General features: G+C 46.6%; 5 non-coding genes and 18 pseudogenes across 5 annotated transcripts; all 23 read left to right on the forward strand.

Moving 5' to 3' along the window:
• Positions 1–194: 194 nt before the first annotated feature.
• LOC148250710 (5S ribosomal RNA) lies at positions 195–313 on the forward strand. The gene has a single exon (XR_015815376.1). It is a non-coding gene; the product is annotated as a 5S ribosomal RNA (ribosomal RNA).
• An 881-nt stretch (positions 314–1194) lies between these two features.
• LOC148250711 (5S ribosomal RNA) lies at positions 1195–1313 on the forward strand (annotated as a pseudogene).
• A 209-nt stretch (positions 1314–1522) lies between these two features.
• Positions 1523–1641, forward strand: LOC148250712 (5S ribosomal RNA; annotated as a pseudogene).
• A 209-nt stretch (positions 1642–1850) lies between these two features.
• Positions 1851–1969, forward strand: LOC148250713 (5S ribosomal RNA). Its single transcript, XR_015814982.1, has one exon. It is a non-coding gene; the product is annotated as a 5S ribosomal RNA (ribosomal RNA).
• Positions 1970–2531: 562 nt separating this feature from the next.
• LOC148250714 (5S ribosomal RNA) lies at positions 2532–2650 on the forward strand. Its single transcript, XR_015815436.1, has one exon. It is a non-coding gene; the product is annotated as a 5S ribosomal RNA (ribosomal RNA).
• Positions 2651–2854: 204 nt separating this feature from the next.
• On the forward strand, positions 2855–2973 carry LOC148250715 (5S ribosomal RNA; annotated as a pseudogene).
• Positions 2974–3762: 789 nt separating this feature from the next.
• LOC148250716 (5S ribosomal RNA) lies at positions 3763–3881 on the forward strand (annotated as a pseudogene).
• Positions 3882–4442: 561 nt separating this feature from the next.
• LOC148250717 (5S ribosomal RNA) lies at positions 4443–4561 on the forward strand (annotated as a pseudogene).
• Positions 4562–5090: 529 nt separating this feature from the next.
• LOC148250718 (5S ribosomal RNA) lies at positions 5091–5209 on the forward strand (annotated as a pseudogene).
• Positions 5210–5444: 235 nt separating this feature from the next.
• Positions 5445–5563, forward strand: LOC148250719 (5S ribosomal RNA; annotated as a pseudogene).
• Positions 5564–5767: 204 nt separating this feature from the next.
• LOC148250720 (5S ribosomal RNA) lies at positions 5768–5886 on the forward strand. Its single transcript, XR_015815134.1, has one exon. It is a non-coding gene; the product is annotated as a 5S ribosomal RNA (ribosomal RNA).
• A 560-nt stretch (positions 5887–6446) lies between these two features.
• LOC148250721 (5S ribosomal RNA) lies at positions 6447–6565 on the forward strand (annotated as a pseudogene).
• A 209-nt stretch (positions 6566–6774) lies between these two features.
• Positions 6775–6893, forward strand: LOC148250722 (5S ribosomal RNA). Its single transcript, XR_015814940.1, has one exon. It is a non-coding gene; the product is annotated as a 5S ribosomal RNA (ribosomal RNA).
• A 560-nt stretch (positions 6894–7453) lies between these two features.
• On the forward strand, positions 7454–7572 carry LOC148250723 (5S ribosomal RNA; annotated as a pseudogene).
• A 559-nt stretch (positions 7573–8131) lies between these two features.
• LOC148250724 (5S ribosomal RNA) lies at positions 8132–8250 on the forward strand (annotated as a pseudogene).
• Positions 8251–8810: 560 nt separating this feature from the next.
• LOC148250725 (5S ribosomal RNA) lies at positions 8811–8928 on the forward strand (annotated as a pseudogene).
• Positions 8929–9132: 204 nt separating this feature from the next.
• On the forward strand, positions 9133–9251 carry LOC148250726 (5S ribosomal RNA; annotated as a pseudogene).
• A 209-nt stretch (positions 9252–9460) lies between these two features.
• LOC148250727 (5S ribosomal RNA) lies at positions 9461–9579 on the forward strand (annotated as a pseudogene).
• Positions 9580–9785: 206 nt separating this feature from the next.
• Positions 9786–9904, forward strand: LOC148250728 (5S ribosomal RNA; annotated as a pseudogene).
• A 560-nt stretch (positions 9905–10464) lies between these two features.
• LOC148250729 (5S ribosomal RNA) lies at positions 10465–10583 on the forward strand (annotated as a pseudogene).
• Positions 10584–10788: 205 nt separating this feature from the next.
• Positions 10789–10907, forward strand: LOC148250730 (5S ribosomal RNA; annotated as a pseudogene).
• Positions 10908–11468: 561 nt separating this feature from the next.
• On the forward strand, positions 11469–11586 carry LOC148250731 (5S ribosomal RNA; annotated as a pseudogene).
• Positions 11587–11790: 204 nt separating this feature from the next.
• Positions 11791–11909, forward strand: LOC148250732 (5S ribosomal RNA; annotated as a pseudogene).
• The last annotated feature ends 110 nt before the right edge of the window (positions 11910–12019 follow it).

A 12019-nucleotide genomic window follows, 5' to 3' on the forward strand; every position in this document is an offset into this window, starting at 1 on the left:
CAGACGGGTCGTTCGACGTTACGCGCGTCTGGAACTAGGGTCCGCTGGTTTATACGCAAATGTGAGTCAAGAAGTAGGGGCATTTTAATCGATATTAGAACGAGAATGAGAGGTGAAGTGTGAACGCACAAGAAAACAAATGACGGGTGGGGGAAGAAAGGAGGAGTGTATGTATTTGCAGCGCATAATTAAACAGGTGCGATCATACCAGCACTACAGCCCCGGATCCCATCAGAACTCCGCAGTTAAGAGTGCTTGGGCGAGAGTAGTACTCGGATCGGTGACCACCTGGGAAGCCCTCGTGTTGCACCTATTTTTTTCCAGATGGGTTGTTCGACGTTACGCACGAATGGAATTATAAACCGCTGGTTCATTTGCAAAGGTGAGTCACGGCGCCGTGGCATTTTACTCTATATTTGAACGAGAACGAGAGGTACAGTGCGCACGCACAAGGAAACAAATGACGAGAGGGGGGATTGAAGGAGAAAGAGTGTATGTATTTGCAGTGCAGAATGAAACATGAGGGATCATACCAGCACTAATGCAACGGATTCTATCAGAACTCCGTAGTTAAGGGTGCTTGGGCGAGAAAAGTACTCGGATGGGTGACCTCCTGCGAAGTCCTTATATTTCACCCATTTTCTTGGGAGGTCCTCGTGTTGCACCCTTCTTTTTGCAGATGATTCTTTCGACGTTACGCGCGACTTGATTTATGGTCCGTAGGTTTATTTGCAAATGTGAGTCACGGCGCCATGGCATTTTACTTGATATTAGAACGAGTACGGGAGGTGCAGTGCGCACGCACAAGGAAACAAATGACGGATGAGGAAGAAAAGAGAATGAGTGTATGTATTTGAAGCGCAAAATTAAACAAGTGGCATCATACCAGCACTAATGCACTGGATCCTATCAGAACTCTGCAGTTAAGTATGCTTTGGCGAGAGTAGTACTCTGTTGGGTGACCTCTTGGGAAGTCCTCGTATCGCAACAATTTTTTTTAGATGGGTCGTTCGACGTTACGCGCGACTGGAACTATGGTCCGCTGGTTTATACGCAAATGTGAGTCAAGAATCAGGGGCATTTTAATCGATATTAGAACGAGAAGGAGAGGTGCAGTGTGAATGCACAAGGAAACAAATGATGGGAGGGGGGGAGGGAAGAAGGAGTGTATGTATTTTCAGCACGAAATTAAACAGGTGCGGTCACACCAGCACAAATGCACCGGATCCCATCAGAACTCCGCAGTTAAGTGTGCTTTGGCGAAAGTAGTACAATGATGGGTTACCTTCTGGGAGGATCTCGTGTTGCACCCATTTTCTTTTTTTCAGATGTGCCGTTCGAAGTTACGCGCGACTTTAATTATGGTCCGCACATTTATTCGCAAATGTGAGTCACGGCACTGTGGCATTTTACCTGATATTTGAACGAGAACGAGAGGTGCAGTGCGCACGCACAAGGAAACAAATGATGGGAGGGGGAAGAAAGGAGAAGGAGTTTATGTATTTGCAGTGCGAAATTAAAGAGGTGCGATTATACCAGCATAAATGCACCGGATCCCATCAGAACTCCGCAGTTAAGTGTGCTTTGGCGAAAGTAGTACAATGATGGGTTACCTCCTAGGAAGTTCTCGTGTTACACCCATTTTCTTTTCTTCAGATGTGTCGTTCGAAGTTACGCGCGACTTTAATTATGGTCCGCAGATTTATTCACAAATGTGAGTCACGGCGCCGTGGCATTTTACTTCATATTTGAATGAGAACGAGAGGTGCAGTGCGCACGCACAAGGAAACAAATGACAGGAGGGGGAAGAAAGGGGAAGGAATTTATGTATTTGCAGCGCAAAATTAATTTGGTGCGATCATACCAGCACTAATGCAACGGATCCCATCAGAACTCCGCAGTTAAGTGTGCTTGGGCGAGAGTAGTACTCGGATGGGTGACCTCCAGGGAAGTCCTCGTGTCGCATTAATTTTTTTTTTAGACGGGTCGTTCGACGTTTCGCGCGACTGGAACTAGGGTCCCCTGGTTCATACGCAAATGTGAGTCAAGAAGCAGGGGCATTTTAATCGATATTAGAACCAGAAGGAGAGATGCAGAGTGCACGCACAAGGAAACAAATGACGGGAGGGGGGATGGAGGGAGAAAAAATGTATGTATTTGCAGCGCAGAATGAAACATGAGCAATCATACCAGCACCAATGCGACGGATTCTATCAAAACTCCGCAAGTTAAGGGTGCTTGGGCGAGAGTAGCACTAGGATGGGTGACCTCCTGCAAAGTCCTTATATTTCACCAATTTTCTTAGGAAGTCCTCGTGTTGCACCCATTTTTTTGCAGATGATTCTTTCGACGATACGCACGACTTGAATTATGGTCGTCAGGTTTATTCGCAAATGTGAGTCACGGCACCGTAGCATTTTACTTTATATTAGAACGAGCATGGGAGGTGCAGTGCGCACGCACAAGGAAACAAATGACGGGAGGGGGAAGAAAGGGGAAGGAGTTTATGTATTTGCAGCGCGGAATTAAACGAGTGCGATCATACCAGCACTAATGCACCGGATCTCATCAGAACTCCGCAGTTAAGTGTGCTTGGGCGAGAGTAGTACTCGCATGGGTGACCTCCTGGGAAGTCCTCGTGTCGCACAAATTTTTTTTCAGACGGGTCGTTCGACGTTTCGCGCGACTGGAACTGGGGTCCGCTTGTTTATACGCAAATGTGAGTCAAGAAGCAGGGCCATTTTAATCGATATTAGAACGAGAAGGAGAGGTGCAGTGTGAACGCACAAGGAAACAATTGATGGAAGGGGGGGAGGGAAGAAGGAGTGTATGTATTTTCAGAACGAAATTAAACTGGTGCGGTCACACCAGCACAAATGCACCGGATCCCATCAGAACTCCGTAGGTAAGGGTGCTTGGGCGAGGGTAGTACTTGCGTGGGTTACCTCCTGCGAAGTCCTTATATTTCACCCATTTTCTTGTGAAGTCCTCGTGTTGCACCCATTTTCTTTTTTTCAGATGTGTCGTTCGACGTTACGCGCGACTTTAATTATGGTCCACAAATTTATTTGCAAATGTGAGTCATGGCGCTGTGGCATTTTACTTGATATTTGAACGAGAACGAGAGGTGCAGTGCGCACGCACAAGGAAACAAATGACGGGAGGGGGAAGAAAGGAGAAGAAGTTTATGTATTTGCAGCGCAAAATTAAACAGGTGCGATCATACCAGCACTAATGCACCGGAATTAGGGTCCATTGGTTTATACGCAAATGTGAGTCAAGAAGCTGGGGCATTTTAATCGATATTAGAACGAGAAGGATAGATGCAGAGTGCACGCACAAGGAAACAAATGACGGGAGGGGGGATGGAGGGAGAAAAAGTGTATGTATTTGCAGCGCAAAATGAAACATGAGCAATCATACCAGCACCAATGCAACGGATTCTATCAGAACTCCGCAAGTTAAGGGTGCTTGGGCGAGAGTAGCACTAGGATGGTGACCTCCTGCGAAGTCTTTATATTTCACCCATTTTCTTAGGAAGTCCTCGTGTTGCACCCAATTTTTTGCAGATGATTTTTTCGACGTTACACGCGACTTGAATATGGTCCTTAGGTTTTTTCGCAAATGTGAGTCACGGCACCGTAGCATTTTACTTGATATTAGAACGAGCACGAGAGGTGCAGTGTGCACGCACAAGGAAACAAATGACGGGAGGGGAAAGAAAAGAGAAGGAGTTTATGTATTTGCAGCGCGGAATTAAACGGGTGCGATCATACCAGCACTAATGCACCGGATCCCATCAGAACTCCGCAGTTAAGTGTGCTTGGACGAGAGTAATACTCGGATGGGTGACCTCCTAGGAAGTCCTCGTGTCGCACCAATTTATTTTCAGATGGGTCGTTGGACGTTACGCGCGACTGGAACTAGGGTCCACTGGTTCATACGCAAATGTGAGTCAAGAAGTTGGGGCATTTCAATCGATATTAGAACGAGAAGGAGAGATGCAGAGTGCACGCACAAGGAAACAAATGACGGGAGGGGGGATGAAGGGAGAAAAAGTGTATGTATTTGCAGCGCAGAATGAAACATGAGCAATCATACCAGCACCAATGCAACGGATTCTATCAGAACTCCGCAAGTTAAGGGTGCTTGGGCGAGAGTAGCACTAGGATGGGTGACCTCCTGCGAAGTCCTTATATTTCAAACATTTTCTTAGGAAGTCCTCGTGTTGCACCCATTTTTTTTCAGATGATTCTTTTAACATTATGCGCGACTTGAATTATGGTCCTCAGGTTTAGTCGCAAATGTGAGTCACGGCGCTGTAGCATTTTACTTGATATTAGAACGAGAACGGGAGCTGCAGTGCTCACGCACAAGGAAACAAATGACGAGAGGGGGACGAAAGGGGAATGAGTTTATGTATTTGAAGCAGGAAATTAAACAGGTGCAATCATTCCAGCAGTAATGCACTGGATCCCACCAGAACTCCGCAGTTAAGTGTGCTTGGGCGAGAGTAGTAGTCGGATGGGTGACCTCTTGGGAAGTCCTCGTGTCGCACTAATTTTTTTTCAGACGGGTCGTTCGACGTTACGCGCGACTGGAACTAGGGTCCGCTGGTTTATACGCAAATGTGAGTCAAGAAGCAGGGGCATTTTAATCGATATTAGAACGAGAATGAGAGGTGAAGTGTGAACGCACAAGGAAACAAATGACCGGAGGGGGAAGAAAGGAGAAGGAGTGTATGTATTTGCAGCGCGAAATTAAACAGGTGCGATCATACCAGCACTAAAGCCCCGGATCCAATCAGAACTCCGCACTTAAGTGTCCTTGGGCGAGAGTAGTACTCGGATGGGTGACAACTTTGGAAGCCCTCACGTTGCACCTATTTTTTTCGGATGGGTTGTTCGACGTTACGCGCGAATGGAATTATAAACCGTTGGTTCATTTGCAAAGGTGAGTCACTGTGCCGGGGCATATTACTTGATATTAGAACGAGAAAGAGAGATGCAGAGTGCACGCACAAGGAAACAAATGACGGGAGGAAGGATGGAAGGAGAAAGAGTGTCTGTATTTGCAGTGCAGAATAAAACATGAGGGATCATACCAGCACTAATGCAACGGATTCTATCAGAACTCCGCAGTTAAGGGTGCTTGGGCGAGAAAAGTACTGGGATGGGTGACCTCCTGCGAAGTCCTTATATTTCACCCATTTTCTTAGGAAGTCCTCGTGTTGCACCCACTTTTTTGCAGATGATACTTTCGACGTTACGCGCGACTTGAATTATGGTCCTCAGGTTTATTCGCAAATGTGAGTCACGGCGCCGTGGCATTTTACTTGATATTAGAACGAGAACGGGAGGTGCAGTGCGCACGCACAAGGAAACAAATGACGGGAGGGGGAAGAAAGGGGAATGAGTTTATGTATTTGCAGTGCGAAATTAAACAGGTGCGATCATACCAGCACTAATGCACCGGATCCCATCAGAACTCCGCAGTTATGTGTGCTTGGGCGAGATTAGTACTCGGATGGATGACCTCCTGGGAAGTCTTCGTGTCGCACCAATTTTTTTCAGACGGGTCGCTCAACGTTACGCACGTCTGGAATTAGGGTCCGCTGGTTTATACGCAAATCTGAGTCAAGAAGCAGGGGCATTTTAATCGATATTAGAACGAGAATGAGAGATGAAGTGTGAACGCACAAGGAAAAAAATGACGGAAGGGGGAAGAAAGGAGAAGGAGTGTATGTATTTGCAGTGTGAAATTAAACAGGTCCGATCATACCAGCACTAAAGCTCCGGATCCCATCAGAACTCCGTAGTTAAGTGTGCTTGGGCGAGAGTAGTACTCGGATGGGTGACCACTTGGGAAGCCCTCGTGTTGCACCTATTTTTTTTCGGATGGGTTGTTCGACGTTACGCGCGAATGGAATTATAAACCGCTAGTTCATTTGCAAAGGTGAGTCACGGTGCCGGGGCATATTACTTGATATTAGAACGAGAAAGAGAGATGCAGAGTGCACGCACAAGGAAACAAATGACGGGAGGGGGGATGGAAGGAGAAAGAGTGTATGTATTTGCAGTGCAGAATGAAACATGAGGGATCATACCAGCACTAATACAACGGATTCTATCAGAACTCCGTAGGTAAGGGTGCTTGGGCGAGAGTAGTACTAGCATGGGTTACCTCCTGCGAAGTCCTTATATTTCACCCATTTTCTTGTGAAGTCCTCGTGTTGCACTCATTTTTTTGCAGATAATTCTTTCGACGTTACGCGCGACTTGAATTATGGTCCTCAAGTTTATTCGGAAATGTGAGTCACGGCGCCGTGGCATTTTACTTGATATTAGAACGAGAACGGGAGGTGCAGTGCGCACGCACAAGGAAACAAATGACGGGAGGGGGAAGAAAGGGGAATGAGTTTATGTATTTGTAGCGCAAAATTAAACGGGTGCGATCATACCAGCACAAATGCACCGGATCCCATCAGAACTCCGCAGTTAAGTGTTCTTTGGCGAAAGTAGTACAATGATGGGTTACCTTGTGGGAAGTTCTCGTGTTGCTCCCATTTTCTTTTTTTCAGATGTGTCGTACGACGTTACGCGCTACTTTTATTATCGTCCGCGGATTTATTCGTAAATGTGAGTCACGGTGTCGTGGCATTTTACTTGATATTTGAACGAGAACGAGAGGTGCAGTGTGCACGCACAAGGAAACAAATGACGGGAGGGGGAAGAAAGGAAAAGGAGTTTATGTATTTGCAGCACAAAATTAAACAGGTGCGATCATACTAGCACTAATGCACCGGATCCCATCAGAACTCCGCAGTTAAGTGTGCATGGGCGAGAGTAGTACTCCGATGGGTGACCTCTTGGGAAGTCCTCGTGTCGCACTAATTTTTTTTTCAGACGGGTCGTTCGACGTTACGCGCGACTGGAACTAGGGTCCACTGGTTTATACGCAAATATGAGTCAAGAAGCAGGGGCATTTTAATCGATATTAGAACGAAAAGGAGAGATGCAGAGTGCACGCACAAGGAAACAAATGACGGGGGGGGATGGAGGGAGAAAACGTGTATGTATTTGCAGCGCAGAATGAAACATGAGCAATCATACCAGCACCAATGCAACGGATTCTATCAGAACTCCGCAAGTTAAGGGTGCTTGGGCGAGAGTAGCACTAGGATGGGTGACCTCATGCGAAGTCCTTATATTTCACCCATTTTCTTAGGAAGTCCTCGTGTTCCACCCATTTTTTTGCAGATGATTCTTTCGACGATACGCGCGACTTGAATTATGGTCCTCAGGTTTATTCGCAAATGTGAGTCACGGCACCGTAGCATTTTACTTTATATTAGAAGGAGCACGGGAGGTGCAGTGCGCACGCACAAGGAAACAAATGACGGGAGGGGGAAGAAAGGAGAAGGAGTTTATGTATTTGCAGCGCGGAATTAAACGGGTGCGATCATACCAGCACTAATGCACCGGATCCCGTCAGAACTCCGCAGTAAAGTGTGCTTTGGCGAGAGTAGTACTCGGATTGGTGATCTCCTGGGAAGTCCTCGTGTCGCACCAATTTTTTTTCAGACGGGTCGTTCGACGTTATGCGCGACTGGAACTAGGGTCCGCTGGTTTATACGCAAATGTGAGTCAAGAAGCAGGGGCATTTTAATCGATATTAGAACGAGAAGGAGATGTGCAGTGTGAACGCACAAGGAAACAATTGATGGGAGGGGGAAGGAAGGAGAAGGAGTGTATGTATTTTCAGCAAGAAATGAAACAGGTGCGATCATACCAGCACTAATGCAACGAATTCTATCAGAACTCCGTAGGTAAGGGTGCTTGGGCGAGAGTAGTACTAGCATGGGTTACCTCCTGCGAAGTCCTTATATTTCACCCATTTTCTTGTGAAGTCCTCGTGTTGCACCTATTTTTTTGCAGATGATTCTTTCGACGTTTCGCGCGACTTGAATTATGGTCCTCAGGTTTATTCGCAAATGTGAGACACGGCGCCGTGGCATTTTACTTGATATTAGAACGAGAACGGGAGGTGCAGTGCACACGCACAAGGAAACAAATGACGGGAGGGGGAAGAAAGAGGAATGAGTTTATGTATTTGTAGCGCAAAATTAAACTGGTGCGATCATACCAGCACTAATGCACAGGATCCCATCAGAACTCCGCAGTTAAGTGTGCTTGGGCGAGAGTAGTACTCGGATAGGTGACCACTTGGAAAGCCCTCGTGTTGTACCTATTTTTTTTCAGATTGGTTGTTCGACGTTAGGCGCGAATGGAATTATAAACCGCTGGTTCATTTGCAAAGGTGAGTCACGGTGCCGGGGCATATTACTTGATATTAGAACGAGAAAAAGAGATGCAGAGTGCACGCACAAGGAAACAAATGACGGGAGGGGTGATGGGAGGAGAAAGAGTGTATGTATTTGCAGTGCAGAATGAATCTTGAGGGATCATACCAGCACTAATTGAACGGATTCTATCAGAACTCCGCAGTTAAGGGTGCTTGGGCGAGAAAAGTACTCGGATGGGTGACCTCCTGCGAAGTCCTTATATTTCACCCATTTTCTTGGGAGGTCCTCGTGTTGCACCCATCTTTTGCAGATGATTCTTTCGACGTTACGCGCGACTTGATTTATGGTCCACAAGTTTATTCGCAAATGTTAGTCACGGCGCCGTGGCGTTTTACTTGATATTAGAACGAGTACGGGAGGTGCAGTGCGCACGCACAAGGAAACAAATGACGGGATGAGGAAGAAAAGAGAATGAGTGTATGTATTTGAAGCGCAAAATTAAACAAGTGGCATCATACCAGCACTACTGCACTGGATCCCATTAGAACTCTGCAGTTAAGTGTGCTTGGGCGAGGATAGTACTCGGATGGGTGACCTCTTGGGAAGTCCTCGTATCGCAATATTTTTTTTTCAGATGGGTCGTTCGACGTTACGCGCGTCTAGAACTACGGTCCGCTGGTTTATACGCAAATGTGAGTCAAGAATTAGGGGCATTTTAATCGATATTAGAACGAGAAGGAGAGGTGCAGTGTGAACGCACAAGGAAACAAATGATGGGAGGGGGGGAGGGAAGAAGGAGTGTATGTATTTTCAGCACCAAATTAAACAGGTGCGGTCACACCAGCACAAATGCACCGGATCCCATCAGAACTCCGTAGTTAAGTGTGCTTTGGCGAAAATAGTACAATGATGGGTTACCTCCTGGGAAGTTCTCGTGTTGCACCCATTTTCTTTTCTTCAGATGTGCCGTTCGACGTTACGTGCGACTTTAATTATGGTCTACAGATTTATTCGCAAATGTGAGTCACGGCGCTGTGGCATTTTACTTGATATTTGAACGAGAACGAGAGGTGCAGTGCGCATGCACAAGGAAACAAATGACGGGAGGGGGAAAAAAGGAGAAGGAGTTTATGTATTTGCAGCGCAAAATTAAACAGGTGCGATCATACCAGCACTAATGCACCGGATCCCATCAGAACTCCACAGTGAAGTGTGCTTGGGCGAGATTAGTACTCGGATGCGTGACCTCCTGGGAAGTCCTCGTGTCGCACCAATTTTTTTTTCAGACGGGTCGTTCGACGTCACGCTCGTCTAGAACTAGGGTCCGCTAGTTTATACGCAAATGTGAGTCAAGATGCATGGGCATTTTAATCGATATTAGAACGAGAATGAGAGGTGAAGTGTGAACGCACAAGGAAACAAATGACGGGAGGGGGAAGAAAGGAGAATGAGTGTATGTATTTGCAGCGCAAAAATAAACTTATGCGATCATACCAGCACTAAAGCCCCGGATCCCATCAGAACTTCGCAGTTAAGTGTGCTTGGGCGAGAGTAGTACTCGGATGGGTGACCACCTGGGAAGCCCTCATATTGCACCTATTTCTTTTCGGATGGGTTGTTCGACGTTACGCGCGAATGGAATTATGAACCGCTGGTTCATTTGCAAAGGTGAGTCACAGTGCCGGGTCATATTACTTGATATTAGAACGAGAAAGAGAGATGAAGAGAGCACGCACAAGTAAACAAATGACGGGAGGGGGGATGGGAGGAGAAAGAGTGTATGTATTTGCAGTGCAGAATGAAACATGAAGGATCATACCAGCACTAATGGAACGGATTCTATCAGAACTCCGCAGTTAAAGGTGCTTGGGCGAGAAAAGTACTCGTATGGGTGACCTCCTGCGAAGTCCTTATATTTAACCCATTTTCTTGGGAGGTCCACGTGTTGCACCCATCTTTTTGCAGATGATTCTTTCGACGTTACGCGCGACTTGATTTACGGTCCGCAGGTTTATTCGCAATTGTGAGTCACTGCGCCGTGGCATTTTACTTGATATGTGAACGAGAACGGGAGGTGCAGTTCGCACGCACAAGGAAACAAATGACGGGAGGGGGAAGAAAAGGGAATGAGTTTATGTATTTGCAGCGCAAAATTAAATAAGTGCGATCATACCAGCCTTATTGCACCGGATCCCATCAGAACTCCGCAGTTAAGTGTGCTTGGGCGAGATTAGTACTCGGATGGGTGACCTCCCGGGAAGTCCTCGTGTCGCACCAATTTTTTTTCAGACGGGTCGTTCGACGTTACGCGCGTCTGGAACTAGGATCCGCTGGTTTATACGCAAATGTGAGTCAAGAAGTAGGGGCATTTTAATCGATATCAGAACGAGAATGAGAGGTGAAGTGTGAACGCACAAGGAAACAAATGACGGGAGGGGGAAGAAAGTGGAAGGAGTGTATGTATTTGTAGCGCGAAATTAAAAAGGTGCGATCATACCTGCACTAAAGCCCCGGATCCCATCAGAACTCTGCAGTTAAGTGTGCTTGGGCTAGAGTAGTACTCGGATGGGTGACCACTTGGGAAGCCCTCATGTTGTACCAATTTTTTTTCGGATGGGTTGTTCGACGTTACGCGCGAATGGAATTATAAACCGCTGGTTCATTTGCAAAGGTGAGTCACGGTGCCGGGGCATTTTACTTGATATTAGAATGAGAAAGAGAGATGCAGAGTGCACGCACAAGGAAACAAATGACGGGAGGGGGGATGGAAGGAGAAAGAGTGTATGTATTTGCAGTGCAGAATGAAACATGAGGGATCATACCAGCACTAATGCAACGGATTCTATCAGAACTCCGCAGATAAGGGTGCTTGGGCGAGAAAAGTACTCGGATGGGTGACCTCCTGCGAAGTCCTTATATTTCACCCATTTCTTTGGGAGGTCCTCGTGTTGCACCCATCTTTTTGCAGATGATTCTTTCGACGTTACGCGCGACTTGATTTATGGTCCGCAGGTTTATTCGCAAATGTGAGTCACGGCGCCGTGGCAGTTTACTTGATATTAGAACGAGTACGGGAGGTGCAGTGCGCACGCACATGGAAACAAATGACGGGAAGAGGAAGAAAAGAGAAGGAGTGTATGTATTTGAAGCACAAAATTAAACAAGTGGCATCATACCAGCACTAATGCACTGGATCCCATCAGAACTCTGCAGTTAAGTGTGCTTGGGCGAGAGTAGTACTCGAATGGGTGACCTCTTGGGAAGTCCTCGTATCGCAACAATTTTTTTTCAGATGAGTCGTTCGACGTTACACACGACGGGAACTATGGTCCGCTAGTTTATACGCAAATGTGAGTCAAGAATCAGTGGCATTTTAATCGATATTAGAACGAGAAGGAGAGGTGCAGTGTGAACGCACAAGGAAACAAATGATGGGAGGGGGGTAGGGAAGAAGGAGTGTATGTATTTTCAGCACGAAATTAAACAGGTGCGGTCACACCAGCACAAATGCACCGGATCCCATCAGAACTCCGCAGTTTAGTGTGCTTTGGCGAAAGTAGTACAATGATGGGTTACCTCCTTGGATGTTCTCGTGTTGCACCCATTTTCTTTTTTTCAGATGTGCCGTTCGACCTTACGCGCGATTTAATTATGGTCCGCAGATTTATTCGCAAATGTGAGTCACGGCACCGTGGCATTTTACTTGATATTTGA

Source organism: Carica papaya, chromosome 8 (assembly GCF_054855325.1).
Source record: "Carica papaya isolate Zhongbai chromosome 8, ASM5485532v1, whole genome shotgun sequence".
NCBI classification, from domain to species: domain Eukaryota; kingdom Viridiplantae; phylum Streptophyta; class Magnoliopsida; order Brassicales; family Caricaceae; genus Carica; species Carica papaya.